We start from the raw sequence: 17,133 nt of genomic DNA on the forward strand, positions 1-17,133 counted from the left end.
ATACTCCCAACCGTGTTCGTTTCCTAGATACTTCTGATTCTACTGTATTCTTCGACACATCCATGAAGGAAGAGATTCGTGGAATGCCGGACCAAATACGCCCGCAAGTGATCCCCAATATATTGTGGCAATAAGAAAAGGTGCGGCAAATGCGAGGGAGAACATGAGGATGACTCTTGCGGTGGAGAAACTGAAAAGTGTATTTACTGCGGCGGCCTTCCGCATGATCTTAAATCATGCCCCGCGTACAAACAGCGCGGGGATAAAATTAAGCGCTCCCTTAAGGAACGCTCGAAGCGCTCTTATGCAGAAATTCTTAAGAATGCTTCGCCATCTGTCCCTTCCGAAAATTCCTTTGCTCGTTTGGCTGGCGTTGAGCAAGAATCTGACGACCCACAAGAGGGAACATCTTTGGTTAACTCAGGGGAGTCCAGGAAGAGGAAAAATCTAGCCTCCCCTAGATTGCCTCGTAAGGGTGCCAAGGTGTCGTCCACTCAGAGTGCGCCAATTACAATCAATAAATCCAATGGAAGTGATGCACTAAAGCCGAAGCAAGTTGCTCCAGGACTTGGAAATTTTAATTCTAACAAGGAGTATCCACCACTTCCAGGGACACCAAAAACCCCAAGTGTTCCCTTTTTTCAAACAGATACTCAGTCCAGTAGCGGACTAATGAAATTTTCTGACATAGTGGACTTAATTTTCACAGCTTTCAATGTTACTGATCCTCTTAAAAGCATTCTGATACATTTTCTCCCTATGGTGCAAACATTTTTGACAGTTGACTGCTAAATGGCCCCTCCTTGCAGCGATCGTATCCTTCGATGGCTAAGTCATCAAACGAGGTCACTGATTCGATCACTGTCCTACAGTGGAATTGCAGAAGTATCCTCCCGAAAATCGATTCCTTCAAATTCTTACTAAACAGTTTAAAATGTGATGTTTTCGCATTATGTGAAACTTGGTTAACTTCCGATATAAATCTCAACTTCCACGACTTTAATATAATCCGTCTGGATCGAGAAAACCCTTATGGAGGAGTACTTTTGGGGATCAAAAAGTGCTATTCTTTCAACCGAATTAACCTCCCTTCGACACCAGGCATTGAAATTGTCGCTTGTCAAGTTTTAATCAAAGGTAAAGACCTTTGCATTGCTTCCATCTACATTCCTCCTAGAGCCTCGGTAGGGCACCGAACGCTTTGTAATATCACGGAATCCTTACCGGCTCCGCGGCTAGTTCTGGGAGACTTTAACTCGCACGGTACGGTGTGGGGCTGTCTTATTGATGATAATAGATCAACATTAATCCAAGATCTTTGCGACAATTTCAACATGACCATCTTAAACACGGGAGAAATGACGCGGATTCCTACACCACCAGCACGCGCAAGCGCGTTGGATTTATCACTATGCTCAACATCGCTACAGTTAGATTGCAGGTGGAAGGTGATCCCTGATCCCCACGGTAGCGATCATTTGCCTATCGTGATTTCAATTGCTAACGGTTCAAGACCATCGGAAACAATCAATGTCTCGTATGACCTCACACGGAACATTGATTGGAAGAGTTACGCGACCGCGATATCCGTTAAAATCGAATCCACTCAAGAACTTCCTCCGGAGGAAGAGTACAGGTTTTTGGCTGGCTTGATTCTCGACAGTGCGAATCAAGCTCAGACTAAACCAGTACCCAGCGCGAATACCCATGGACGGTCTCCCACCCTGTGGTGGGATAAAGAGTGCTCAAAGCTGTACGCGGAAAAGTCCACTGCATATAAGGCCTTCCGGGAAGACGGGTTACCCGCTAGCTATCTACAGTACGCGTCGTTAGAAAAGCGAATGAAGAGTCTAATGAAAGCCAAAAAACGCAGTTATTGGCGCCGGTTCGTCGACGGGTTAACGAGAGAAACAGCGATGAGCACTCTTTGGGGTACGGCTCGACGTATGCGTAACCGTAATAGAACCAACGAGAACGTGGAATATTCAAACCGTTGGATATTTGCTTTCGCCAAGAAGATCTGTCCGGACTCTGTATTCGGAAGTTGTTCGAGAAAATGATCTTGTTTCGCCTCGACAATTGGGTTGAAGCAAATGGCTTACTGTCAGATACACAATTTGGCTTCCACAAAGGCAAAGGGACGAACGATTGCCTTGCGTTGCTTTCTACAGAAATCCAAACGGCCTATGCTAACAAAGAGCAGATGTCATCAGTCTTCTTGGATATTAAGGGGGCTTTTGACTCAGTTTCTATCAACATTCTGTCAGAGAAGCTGCACCAGCATGGTCTTTCGCCAATTTTAAATAACTTTTTGCTAAACCTGTTGTCTGAAAAGCACATGCACTTTTCTTATGGTGATTTAACAACATCGCGATTTAGCTACATGGGTCTTCCCCAGGGCTCATGTCTAAGTCCCCTGCTCTACAATTTTTACGTGAATGACATTGACGATTGTCTTGCCAATTCATGCACGCTAAGGCAACTTGCAGACGACGGGGTGGTCTCTGTTACCGGGCCCAAAGCTGCCGACTTGCAAGGACCATTACAAAATACCTTGGACAATTTGTCTGCTTAGGCTCTTCAGCTGGGTATTGAGTTCTCCACGGAGAAAACTGAGTTGGTTGTTTTTTCTAGGAAGCGTGAGCCGGCGCAACTCCAGCTTCTATTAATGGGTGCAACGATCAACCAGGTTTTCACATTTAAATATCTCGGGGAATGGTTCGACTCTAAAGGTACCTGGGGATGTCACATTAGGTATCTGAAACAGAAATGCCAACAAAGGATCAATTTTCTCCGAACAATAACTGGAACATGGTGGGGTGCTCACCCAGGAGACCTGATCAGGTTATACCAAACAACGATATTGTCGGTGATGGAGTACGGGTGTTTCTGTTTCCGCTCCGCTGCGAACATACACTTCATCAAACTGGAGAGAATCCAGTATCGTTGCTTGCGCATTGCCTTGGGTTGCATGCACTCGACCCATACGATGAGTCTCGAAGTGCTGGCGGGCGTTCTTCCGCTAAAAAATCGATTTTGGGAACTCTCATATCGATTACTCATCCGATGCGATATTCTGAACCCGTTGGTGATTGAAAACTTCGAGAGGCTCGTCGAGCTTAATTCTCAAACCCGATTTATGGCCTTGTACTTCGACTACATGGCACAGAGCATTAATCCTTCTTCATATACTCCCAACCGTGTTCGTTTCCTAGATACTTCTGATTCTACTGTATTCTTCGACACATCCATGAAGGAAGAGATTCGTGGAATGCCGGACCAAATACGCCCGCAAGTGATCCCCAATATATTTTATAATAAATTCCGAGAAGTCGACTGTGACAAAATGTTCTACACTGACGGATCAAATCTCGATGGGTCCACTGGCTTCGGTATCTTCAACAATACTATCACCGCTTCATTCAAGCTCAATGATCCCGCTTCAGTTTACGTCGCAGAGTTAGTTGCAATTCAGTACACCCTTGGGATCATCGATACTCTGCCCACAGATCACTACTTCATCATTTCGGACAGCCTCAGCTCCATCGAGGCTCTTCGTGCGATGAAGCCCAAAAAGCAATTGCCATATTTCCTGGGGAAGATACGGGAGTCCTTGTGTACGTTATCTGAAAAATCTTATCAAATTACCTTTGTTTGGGTCCCCTCTCATTGCTCTATCCCGGGCAATGAAAAGGCCGACTCATTAGCAAAGGTGGGCGCATTAAATGGTGACATATACGAAAGACCAAGCTGCTTCAACGAATTTTTTAGTATTTGTCGTCAGAGGACACTCAACAGTTGGCAAACCTCGTGGAGCAATGGTGAACTTGGACGATGGCTACATTCCATTATCCCAAAGGTATCAACGAAGCCTTGGTTCAGGGGGATGGATGTGGGTCGGGATTTTATTCGTGTAATGTCCCGACTTATGTCCAACCACTACACCTTGGATGCGCATTTGCGGCGTATTGGGCTTGCGGAGAGTAGTCTGTGCGCTTGTGACGAGGGCTATCACGACATCGAGCACGTTGTCTTAGTATGCGCCGGGTACTTGGACGCCAGGTCTCAGTTAAAGGAATCCCTTCGGGCCCGAGGTAGACCACCCAATGTCCCAGTCCGAGATATACTGGCAAATCGTGATTTCCCCTATATGTCCCTTATTTATACTTTCATTAAAACGACAAATATCTCAATTTAGCCCCTCTCTTTTTATTTCTCGTTTTAGAAGCTTTCTCCTGCCTTGTGGGACCGATCAGCTCCAGACTGCAACTATGTAAACGCCGTCGCACTTACCACTACGGAAACTGAAGCGAGAGCGACTCAAGGTCCGATGACTTTTGAAGGATTCCCCGCGGGTCCGAAGAATACCATCCGCCAATCCGACCTACTAGACTGAGGCGGTAATCTTTCGCTGATCTCCCGTTTGCCCGAAAGTTGCAAGCTTTGCTCTTCTCTCCCGGTCACCATCTACGCTTTCTCTCCCCTGTCCTTGATACAACTGCTTCTACAGCCCCCCTCTGAATATCTTGACCAAGCATAAGTCTCCGCTAAAAAAGTTCAAATTTGTATTCTGTATTCCTAGTTTTAAGATAGTTGTAATTTTACCTCTTTGTTAAAACTATTATCCCCCATCTTGTAAATAGAATTGTATCCCTAGTCTTAAAACACCTGCGAATTTTCTCATAAATATTTGTTCCCCCTTTTGTGTACCAAACTATATTGTTAGTTTTAAGATAACTGTAAATATTTCCTAAAAATTATTACTATTGAATTCCTTGTTTTAAATTTTTTTCATGAAAAAAATCTTTTGCCCCCTCTCTTGTATATAGAATCTTATTTCTAGTCTTAAGATAGCTGTAACATTTTTCTTTTTTAAAAAAAATATTTCAACATTGTAACCTCCTAGTTTTAAAATATCCAAAATGTAAAAACAAAAGAATTTGGCACCGCCAAGCTAACGCATTTGTGCCTATCAAATAAACGAAATGAATAAAAAAAACAGGGTACCGTGCTCACCATTCAGCAGCAGAACGCGGGGTAATTGTTCCGAATCGCGGCTTTTTTGAAAACCGACCCATTTTTTTGGGTTCTAAATGACTTATTTTACAACAACAAATGAAAAAAATCGGGGGGAAAGCTCTCAAGTAGTGAAAACTAGAAAAATAAGTTGTTCCAAGTAACTGTACTAACTGTATTATTGTGCTCGAGAAAGTGGCGTGAGGGTCAAAGCTAGTGTGATTCGGCTCGGCCGCATAACCGAGTCCAAGGGTCCGAAACGGCGCAAAGCCGCTGAGGATACGCAGGACGAGGAGGGAGTAGTCTTTCCGTGGTAAGTGCAAGCAAATCTGTGATCCACTCGTTTGCCCGGTATACTCAAACATAGGGGCTATACCACGCTATAAGAGCGATGTGGAGTAGCCACATTAAGCAGTGAAAATATTTTATTCACACGACCGATAGCTTGCCATTTACTCGGACATGATCAGACGTGTTCGAGGAAAATATCGCAAAGCTTTATAATCCTAAAAATCCAAAATCATTCGAATAAACATGTCTACACATAAACATTATTTTGTAACTAAATAAAATATTCCAACTAATGTGGCTACGCCACATAGCTCTTTATGCTCTTTATTCGTCAATCAATCGTAAACTACATTACAGAAATGTTTTTTTACTTATATTCTTCGAAGTTGCAGAGTTGTACAATTTTTTCAAATTTGTTCAAGACATTATTTCTCATGTACACTAGCGCCCCGTGGTGACAACGTTCCAAATTGAGCAAATAACTACCCATACGACATTCACCTTCCTTTAATCTTATCCGTAGCATTGATCGTTAACATTCACACTAGCCCCACGTAGTGACAGAATTCTTCAATGAATTCACCTAATGGATTCCATTGGCTAAAGAGAGTAGTTATGCAAAAATATGAATTTCAAGAATGAGCGTCCTGAATTTCCCAACTTTTAGGTGCATATATTGTTTAGTAACTTACTACAAGTTACTGCAATCATTTTTTTCATTTGCGCGTCTTTGTATATATTGAATATTAAATAGTTATTTTCTACCGTTATTCTTAGTTTAGGTAAGTTTCTTGTTTCGGTCGGGTTTTCAGTAGTATAGATAGTGAGGTGATCAGTCTCTCTACCTTTCGTCTTTTGTCCATTGTCGTTAAGCAATTTATAGTTGTTGTTCATATTATTAGGGGAGACTGAGGAGACTTGATCCCCGGGGAGACTTGATCCCATCATTGTAAGTCAAAGGCGGATCAGAATACATTAATCGAATATACTATAAAGTTGCGTAGTTTTATCTAAACATAAATTTCATTAACACAGAAAAAAGAAATTGGACTTTTGTGTAACCGAATTTTTACCGATTTAAAAAAAAATCTCAGAAGAACTGAAGAAGATTTATTTTCTAAATTTTCAAACTTTTATAAAATTGATAATATCACCCACTACATACTCTACTTTTGCATACAGAATTACAGGAGAATGTCAATTATATGAATTCGTTATGATTAAGCTGATTCTTTTGTTCAACTATATTTTTACTAAAGTTTGCTGAAATAGATGCTATGGGTTCACTTGATCCCTTCAAATTCGTGGAGATTTGATCCCCTTCGCCATACTTCATACACACCACTAAAAATAACCAAATTCACACCAGAACAATTGAAGTCATTGTTGTCATAAAAAAATGTCAAAAATGAACGCTTCATCGTAAAGAAACATAACTGTAATTGTTTACTACAGTATACGTAGTAACCATTCATCCCACATTTGACGTTCCTCAACCATAATAAAGACAGCTTTCAAATAATTGCACGGAGATTTGGGGAATTCGTAAAAAAATCAGATGAGAGATATATAATATAATATAATAATATGTAGTAATATGTAGTAACAAAAATAACAATATCTAATCATAACAATTTAATCAATACTACAATCCATTTATAAAATTGAATGGGGTAATGTACCCGTTTTTGCCCTATTAAGAAGGGTACCACATTATAACAATAATAATTTTATCATTTCAGCTTCTTTGATTTGTTATTAAGGCCCATTTTTTATTTCGATTATAGAGGTTTTAACGTTAAGGTCATTCGCCTCTTATTAAGAGCCAATACAATAACAAAATTGTCTTGAGAATGGTGAAAATCTTCTGTTTGAGCGCAGCAAAATCTCTAATCGAGTACGCCTATTATCGCAATACCATTTAAGTCAATGTGTTGAGCAAAGATAGCAGACGCTGCTCTAACCAAAGGCTTCAGATGGTTAGGATGATAGTAGAAACAGGGCAAAAATAGGCTTATTACCCTACATGCTCTTTTAAACACGTTTTCATAAAGGAAGCAAGTGTCCCCAAATTAGGGATCGAGTCTCCACTAATCTAAGAATTTTCCATTTTTTTGCTGTTTTCCAGAAATGCTCATAGCTCATGTCCAGTATAATATTTCCATGTAATTTTTTTATGATTATTAGTCATCCCTAGAAACAATATAAAACTACAAAAAAATACATAGTTTTTTATCATTCCACGGAGTTAGACTGAAAAATAAAAAAGGGGATCAAGTCTCCTCAGTCTCCCCTACTGTTGTTAATATTATCATTAATATTATTATTATTAATATTGGAATTATTATTATTGCTATTATTTATTTTTTTTGTCAAGGACCTAGTGTTGACAGTAAGTACGTTTAAGGCTTTCAATTCGTCTGAGGTTGCAACAATTCTGGATAAGGCAGGTAGCGTTGCTTTTACCAGGAATGTATTCTATATTAAAGTCGAATTCTTCTAAATCTAGTCTCATTCTAGTGAGTTTGGAGGTTGGGTTTTTCATATTAAATAAAAATACTAATGGTCTATGGTCTGTTCTGACCGTAAATTTTCTTCCGTATATGTAAGGTTTGAAATAATTTATTCCCCAGTGTATTCCTGTTAGTTCTTTTAGTATTGTCGATTTATTTTTCTCTCCTGGAGTGAAGCTTTTGCTCGCGAAAGCTATGGGTCTTTTCCGTTTTTAATTTGGGATAAAACTGCTCCGCATCCTACGTCTCATGCGTCAGTTGTTAGTATAAACGATTGAGCAAAGTCGGGGTATTGAAGTAGTTTTGGTGAGATTAGGTGTGTTTTTAGTGTGTTAAAGGCGTTTTGGCATTCATTTGTCCAAACGAACTGTTTATTTTTCTTTAGAAGTTGATTTAGTGGGTGTGCTATTGTTGCAAAGTTTGGCACAAATTTGCGGTAATAGTTACAAAAAGCTACAAATCGTCTACAGTCGTCACTATTTTTTGGGTATGGGGTAGTTGTTAATAGTGTCGAATTTGGAACTATCTGGTAGTATTCCATTATCTGTAATTTTGTGTCCTAGATACGTCACTTCTGTATTGAGGAATTTACATTTTTGGGGATTTAATTTTATTATATTTTATTATATTTTCTGATTCTGTCGAAGACTTTTGCTAGATTTTGCAAGTGGTGTTGGATGGAACATCCAATAACAATTATGTCATCGATATAGACGAATGCATACTCTGGTGTTAGTCCAGCCATTGCGATTGTCATCATTCTCTGAAAACTGTTTGGGCTAATATTTAATCCAAAAGGTAAGCTTGTGAATTGGTAATGACCACTCTGTGTTGAGAAAGCGGTAAATTTTCTAGAGTTATTTTCTAACGCTATTTGGTGAAAACCAGACATTAAGTCTAATGTTGAAAAGTATTTGGCTCTGCCAAGTTGATCTAAAATTGTGTCGATTCTAGGTAGAGGAAATTTGTCTGCCAGGATTTTTTTGTTGAGTTGTCTGAAATCTATTACTAGTCGCCATTTCTTGGTTTCATCATTTGATTTCTTTGGTACTAATAAAATTGGACTGTTATAGGATGATATTGAAGGTTCTATTATTTCGTCTTTTAGCATTTTAGTAATTTGAGTTTCTATTTCTGTATTTTGAGAATAGATTGTTTTATAATTGGGTATGTATACGGAGGTATTGTCCTTTAAGTTAATGTTTTGGTTGTAAAAATTGTTAGTCAACAGTGGTTCGTCAGTGAATGCAAAAATGTCTGAATAGTTTAATATTAGGCTGCTTAATTCTTGTTGTGCGTAGCTTGGTACATTTTTCATGTCTATCTCATTTAAAACTTTTTTATTTCTCATATTATTCTTATCTTTATTGTTAATTTTCATTATATTGTAGTTTGCTAAGGGTTCCATTTCAGGTTTAAGTTCTAAGTTGGATATATTTACAGTTGATTTCGTTGTGTTCATTATTTTTACATAGGGATTTTGTGGAGATATGATAGCGTTTCCTACAAAAATTCCAGGTGCAATTTCTGTAGAGATGACTACCATGTCTTCCTTAAGATTGTTGTTACTTAATTTTCTAATCACTTCGCATCTCTGCGGTATTATGAAATTGTTGTTTACGCTGCCTTGTATAGGTACGGACACGTTAGTATTATTTACTGAGAAATTTAATAACCAACATTCGTAATCGATTATACATTTATGGGAGGAGAAAAAATCTCTGCCCAAAATGTCATCGGTTAGAATGGGAAAGTCTGCGTTAACTAGATGAAAGTTATGTTTAATGATTATGTTATTTCCGAAATTTAATTCAGTTTCGGTCAGTGCTGTTGTTTCTATTTCGCCTTCCCTTATTCCAGATAATTTTACTCTGATATTCTTATTTACTAATTGTTTGGGCATTACACTATTACTCTTAAAAATAGAGATATCTGCACCAGAATCTATTATCAGCGTACAGATCGAATTGGCCATACGCACTCCAACTTTTCTGAAGTTAGAAGCGCTTATATTAAGAGTCAACACATTGGCCCAAAAAATGGTTTTGAATTTGTTGTTGTTGCTGTTCGCTCGGTGCAGGGACCGGCACAGCTGGTGCTTGGCCTTGGTCAGCCATGCATGATTGCGGTTCAGTACTTGCTAAATACATGTTTTGTCGATTCTGCGGGAATCGATTTGTTCCATATCGAGTCTGTTGAGGTTGGTAATGACCACGGCCTCGTTGGTTATTATACACGTTTCTATGTGGATAAGTATAATTGTTATTATACGATCGCTGTGGACCGTTATAGCGCTGATTGGTATTAAAATTTCGCTGAATTGCGTCGTTCCTCCCGTTTCCTCTTTGGGAACGGTAGTACTGCTGTGTGTTATAGTAACTTGGGGGGTTTTGGAAAGAGTTTCGTTTAACTCGGTTGTCCCATCTGTTCGATTTTTATTTATGTTTAGTAGGGTGGCGGATTCTTTTTCATTACAAGTTTCGTTTTCAACCATTAAGTCGATTGCGTCCCTTAATGTATCAAATTTGCCGACTCTTAACATCATTTTAGTTTCGGGGTGGCGTGAGCCGCTTATCAGTGCTTGTATGCCTCCCTTTTGTGCCTTCTTTTTGGCTACTTCACCCGGAAAGGCTTCTCGGATGTATGCGTTGGCGAGCTGATTGCTCAGTTCGTCGACGCTTTTAGCAAAAGTTCGCGGGTCGCTGTTATGCTTTATATTTTTTTAAATTGTTTTCTGCGGAATCCGAACTGCTTTTGTCTGTGCAGTTCAATTGAATTTGCAGGGCGATCCACAGTGGCTGGAGGCTGGCCAAAACCTCAAAAAATTATTTTTGAAATATTCATATTTTATATTTTTTCTAAATTTCTCATGTATTGAATGATGTATATTCAAAATTTTATTATCATTGGATAAGAACACGATTTTTAACATGAGTTTAAACGTAGCAAAGTCCGAACTTTTTAATGATTTTCATTTCCGAAACTACCATTGCTCTGTTCACTTCAAATGCATGTTGCTCTTTTGATTTTGGTCCGATTTTAGCACAACTAGTTTCATTGTGTAGAAGAACGAAAGAATTTGCTTGGTGAATAAAATACATTTGGTAAATTTGCTTGGAACTATGACTTTTTAGTTTAAATATGTTTGAGGTGGTCAGATCAAAAATACTTTTTTCACTAATGTATTCTGTACAAATTTCGGAATCATTTCGGAACGGTCACATAGTATACATTCTATGGGAAATAACCTCTACTTTTCGAATATCATGGTCTCGTTCTGCGCCTAGGTGCGCAAAAAATTTTAAGGAGATTTCGAAGCTTTGTTGCTGATATGGAGGCGCATGGTGTTTTGTGTAAAATAGTTAGATAATCTACAGTAAACCAAAACGTTATACAATGGATTTAAAGCAGTGTTCTTCATTTTTTATGATATTGCTGACATTGGTGAACAGTAACGGAAAATCTATCATAAAAACGGGATCATAGTTATAAGAAAGGTTCAATGACACTGTATGGAAAAATGCATTTAATATTTTATGACTTTTGACATCAAAAACGAGCTCAGCACCTCAAAATTTACTTAAATTGTGATTTTCAGCCAAATTAGGTAACATTTGAGGTTTTGTCCGACCTTTGTTTGAAGACCCGCCACTGTGCGATCTCAACTAGGCTGGCTGGGACCGTAAAAGGTAAAAAGGTATCTCGCTTTGCCTGTGAGCTTGGTGAGTACTAGCTGTACCGCCGTGGGTTTCTGAGCTTCGGTCACGATCGTATTTATAAAATTTACAGCATCTATGAAACCTTTAGCTCCTTCTTTATTACCATCGTATAGTGGAATTAAAGAGGCTAGCTTCGCTGCCGTTTTAATGTCGAAATTTGCCATAATTTTTAATTTATTTAGCTGATTCGTGAAAATGATAGCTAAATTTATCCCTTTTAATCCCTTTTAATCTAAATTTATTTTAAATTTGTGCAATCTCTTGTTTGTTGCAGTTGTAATATCAAAATTTAACGTTCTCGATGATTTTTTAAAATAAAATAATTTCTCTGAGGTTAATGTATCCTCATTTATTAGTAGATATTCTTGTTTTGCCCTGTAATTGGCTTTGCATAATTTTTCTTTTTCAATTAAATTGGAATAGGAAAATTTCTTGGTGATAGATTTTTTTAAATTATTGTCGATCTTTATTAATGTTTCTAGTGCTTTTTCCATATGTTTTTTTTTTGTATTGTTAAATTTATTGTTTTATGTCTAATGTATGTGCATTCTAGACCTGATCTAGACTTGCAAGCGATTTCCTTGCCTTCTTAAACGCTTGGCGCTTGACGTATCTTGTGTACGTTTGGTAAATGGTAAATATTAATTGTATGGAGCAAATGGTCAGTAATAACCAGTATTTCGTATCTTGGTTATCTTGCCAATTTGCGTGCTGTTCCAAGCTATTGATAATATTTATTTGCGGATCTCCGCTTACTGTCGGGGATTTACTTGTTCTAGACCCTATTTTTTCGAAATTTAATATATAGTAATTTAGTATCTAATAATTAAAATTTAATATACAGTATATAATAATTTAATATCCACCTGTGATATATGCTTTTAGGGTTATTGGGCGGATACTTCAGTTGACAATTTTATTTTTATAGACAATTTTAGCCTAGATTTTAGCTAAAACCTGTTTACTGTTTGATTGTGTAGTGCATAAATTAGGTTTTGGTTAAGTAGATCATATTGTATGATACTGAGGCATAAATCTAGACAATCAATACTATATAGTAATCAAATAACAACCTTTGTATAGCTGCACTTGGTTGGCTTTGACAGGTTAGTTTTTGTTCTATTTTAATTTAAAGACAATTGGAACAGTACAAGACACTATTTGTGTCGATTCTTTTCACTATTGTACAAACTCTTCACTTTTTACTGCATGCGCATTCATCGAACTCTTACCTCAGGACTCTGCTGCTGTTGCTAGTATCACCGTCACTCTCCGTCAGTCATGCACCCAAACCGTCCGAGTAGGTTGAGATACTGCTACGTGTCGAATTAATTTGTAACAACTCGTGGGCCTGTGGCTAGTGTGGCGGCATCGGTACCAAACTGTTGCCGTACAACTGCTTAATTTGCAACAACTCGTGGGCCTGTGGCGGGTGTGGCGGCAACGGTACCAAACTGTTGCCGTACAGCTGCTTCACTTCCTCATGGTGTTATTCGGGTGGATAGATAACTATTATTTGTGTGAATTCTTCTGGATTTCTTGTCACTTGTCACTAATTTGAGTTCGTTCTAACGTTTACTAGTATACAGTACAGCTGCTTCACTTCCTCATGGTGTTATTCGGTTGGATAGTTAACTGTTATTTGTGTGAATTCTTCTGGATTTCTTGTCACTAATTTGAGTTCGTTCTAACGATTACTAGTGGGTGTTAGATGTCCATTTTCACTTCATATTTCGAGTTCTTCAGTGGGGTGTTTTTTGACACCACCAGTGCATGGAGCACTTTTATAGGTAGCTTTGGTGGCAAGCTGCTTACGCGGAGCCTTACCTCCAGTAGATTTACGAGCTGTCTGTTTAGTACGGCCTATTGTCTAAGAAATGTGTCGGTGAATTGAAGAACTTTTTGCAAGTTAGTAATCCAATAAATCGAGAGCGACAAAAATTCACTATCACTTGTGCTGCCTTCACTTTACTTTTCACGGTCGCCATTTTGGATACGTGATATTTTAAACTTTTAGCCTGTACCCTTGTTGGCTGTTTAACATAATGTGATTTATTCCATTTTAAAATCTTACGAGCTAACCTAGCTAACCTGACTTAAACTATTCTATGTACATCAAAAATTTCAAAGTACATAATTATGTACGGGTAGCGTAAAAAAGCGAAAATAAATCAATAAATAAGTATGGGTGCATTGGTTGCTATCGGTGCTTTTGTTTGGTTACGCAAGGCTGTTTATTTGTCGCCTCAGCATAATAATGACCTAGTGAGAATGTTGCTATAACAAGTGGTGCGACCCAGAATGGTTTAACTGGAATGCGCCCATCTGGTTATGCAAGTTGGATTTGAAAACGATCGTTCAAGTAATTAACGATCTGTGGGAAAATATGAGTGTGGCCTCGTTTCAAGTGGCCTGACTAAAGGATATGTTAAATTTGGTTTTTATGACCTGTGACCTGAGAAAGATTCACATTGGTGCATATAGGGATTGGTTTTGTGGGAATAATTTGTGATGCTAGAAAGTAAGTCCGTTACAATGAGCTTTTTGGTAGATTAATTACATTTCTACTAAAAAATTAATTTCTCAGCACCCGGGCTTTTCCTGGAATAACCAACTATACCAGGAGATAGCTGAAAGTATGTGCAATCGACTAGACGATATCCGGTTACTGGTCAATTTTTGTGGTTCACTCAAAATTAAAAATATTTGAGCCAATATCATTTAGTATGACAAGCAAACTTTTTGGTAGGTGAGCTTTTTGGTAGATTTTCTATTTCTATTAAAAAATTAATTTCTTAGCACCCGGGCTTTTCCTGGAATAACCAACTATACCAGGAGATAGCTAAAAGTATGTGCAATCGACTAGACGATATCCGGTTACTGGTCAATTTTTGTGGCTCACTCAAAATTAAAAATATTTGAGCCAATATCATTCACTATGACAAGCAAACTTTTTGGTAGATGAGCTTTTTGGTAGATAAATTATATTTGTACTAAAAAATTAATTTCTCAGCACCCGGGCTTTTCCTGGAATAACCAACTATACCAGGAGATATCTAAAAGTATGTGCAATCGACTAGACGATATCCGCTTACTGGTCAATTTTTGTGGTTCACTCAAAATTAAAAATATTTGAGCCAGTATCATTTAGTATGACAAGCAAACTTTTTGGTAGATGAATTTTTTGGTAGGTGAGCTTTTTGGTAGATAAATTATATTTCTATTAAAAAATTAATTTCTCAGCACCCGGGCTTTTCCTGGAATAACCAACTATACCAGGAGATATCTGAAAGTATGTACAATCGACTAGACGATATCCGGTTACTGGTCAATTTTTGTGGCTCACTCAAAATTAAAAATATTTGAGCCAATATCATTCAGTATGACAAGCAAACTTTCTGGTAGATGAGCTTTTTGGTAGATAAATTATATTTCTACTAAAAAATTTCTCAGCACCCGGGCTTTTCCTGGAATAACCAACTATACCAGGAGATAGCTAAAAGTATGTGCAATCGGCTAGACGATATCCGCTTACTGGTCAATTTTTGTGGCTCACTCAAAATTAAAAATATTTGAGCCAATATCATTCAGTATGACAAGCAAACTTTTTCGTAAGGAAGCTTTTTGGTAGATAAATTATATTTCTACTAAAAAATTAATTTCTCAGCACCCGGGCTTTTCCTGGAATAACCAACTATACCAGGAGATATCTAAAAGTATGTGCAATCGACTAGACGATATCCGCTTACTGGTCAATTTTTGTGGCTCACTCAAAATTAAAAATATTTGAGCCAATATCATTCAGTATGACAAGCAAACTTTTTGGTAGATGAGCTTTTTGGTAGGTGAGCTTTTTGGTAGATAAATTATATTTCTATTAAAAAATTAATTTCTCAGCACCCGAGCTTTTCCTGGAATACCCAACTATACCAGGAGATATCTAAAAGTATGTGGAATCGACTAGACGATATCCGGTTACTGGTCAATTTTTGTGGCTCACTCAAAATTAAAAATATTTGAGTCAATATCATTTAGTATGACAAGCAAACTTTTTGGTAGTTGAGCTTTTTGGTAGGTGAGCTTTTTGGTAGATAAATTATATTTCTACTAAAAATTAATTTCTCAGCACCCAGGCTTTTCCTGGAATAACCAACTATACCAGGAGATAGCTAAAAGTATGTGCAATCGACTAGACGATATCCGGTTACTGGTCATTTTTTGTGGCTCACTCAAAATTAACAATATTTGAGCCAATATGACAAGCAAACTTTTTGGTAAGGAAGCTTTTTGGTAGATGAGCTTTTTGGTAGATAAATTATATTTCTACTAAAATACTCCTGGTATAGTGGCTTTTCCTAGAATAGCCACTATACCAGGAGATAGCTAAAAGTAGAAGCAAATACAACTTAAATACGCCAAGGTCCCATACAAAAGTGTCTTCATTTTTTGGCTAACCCAACAGATAAATTAAACTACCCAATTCTCATGTTGTGACTTGCCAATCCAGAATTGTTGTGAAAAAATGAACTTGGCAACAATTTCAGATCAAAGTAAGCTGTTTGCTTTATATTTTCATTTGTTGTCATAAAATCATCTTTTCTCGCTTGAAGCTGGAATGAGCACAAAAAGAGCCCTTGGAGGTAATTTCAAACCTTTATTATCCTGTTGAGGGAGGCACTAAAATGCGTCAATATGGGTGTAACATTTTCTCTCACGGTTTGTTTTTTTTTTCAACCCGGCGCCCCACCAATGACATATTTGGCTCGACAATGCATTGTAAACAGCAACAGCCGTACTGTTTAAAAACTGCCGAATTGAACTCCAAGTAAGTATGAAGTACTAATTCGTTCAATTGTTGCATTTTGACCAAATGCACTGTTTCGGATTCAAGAAGTTTATGACAGTCAGTTTTGGAGTCATTTCTCCAAAACTGTAGCTTGTCAGTTTAAAGATAAACCACTTACTACAGCCCCATCTCTTTTCTTATAGATAAGCTGAATGAACGGCACGTTGTATGCTGCGTTGTTGGAAACGTTATGTGCTACAGTTTCAACTCAGAAAAACGCCCTGCTTTTAACGAAGCACAACCATATAGCCATACTTTGACTAATCTCGTACAAGTTTAAATTAGACGCAGTATTTGGAGTATTGGCAAATTGGCTATATTCTACTAATCATTAAGAATCGAGAACAGCATGGTGAATCGAAATAAAAGCTGATGGTAGATGAATATTTTGTCCTATCTAGCTCGAAAACGTTTATTTATAATCCTAGTGCTGGATAATAATGGGTCCTTAGAAAATCAAAAGCTACCAAGATCATTCTGATTCCAAGCCAATTGGACTCCCAAATGCCAATGAGAAAATATTAGAACAAGAGTAAATGCAACAATAAATGTGTAATAGATTGATATTACAAAATAATTTTTTTTCATAACCTAATACCAAATACAAATTAAATACGCCAAGGTTCCATACGAACGACCCAACAAACATTTCGTGGTTTCATAAACGTTTTAACAGTTGCTTTATTCAGCTCTAGCTGAACATTGGAAGTATACGTGTAATCATATATCGTTTATTTCACCCTTAAAC

At 37.8% G+C, this 17,133-nt stretch overlaps 1 long non-coding RNA gene across 1 annotated transcript; it reads left to right on the forward strand.

Annotated features, from left to right (window-relative positions):
- The first annotated feature begins 16,130 nt into the window (after positions 1–16,130).
- LOC131681276 (uncharacterized) lies at positions 16,131–16,824 on the forward strand. Its single transcript, XR_009303883.1, has 3 exons — positions 16,131–16,179; positions 16,324–16,364; positions 16,529–16,824. It is a non-coding gene; the product is annotated as an uncharacterized LOC131681276 (long non-coding RNA).
- The last annotated feature ends 309 nt before the right edge of the window (positions 16,825–17,133 follow it).

The sequence above is a fragment of the Topomyia yanbarensis genome, chromosome 2 (genome assembly GCF_030247195.1).
Source record: "Topomyia yanbarensis strain Yona2022 chromosome 2, ASM3024719v1, whole genome shotgun sequence".
NCBI classification, from domain to species: domain Eukaryota; kingdom Metazoa; phylum Arthropoda; class Insecta; order Diptera; family Culicidae; genus Topomyia; species Topomyia yanbarensis.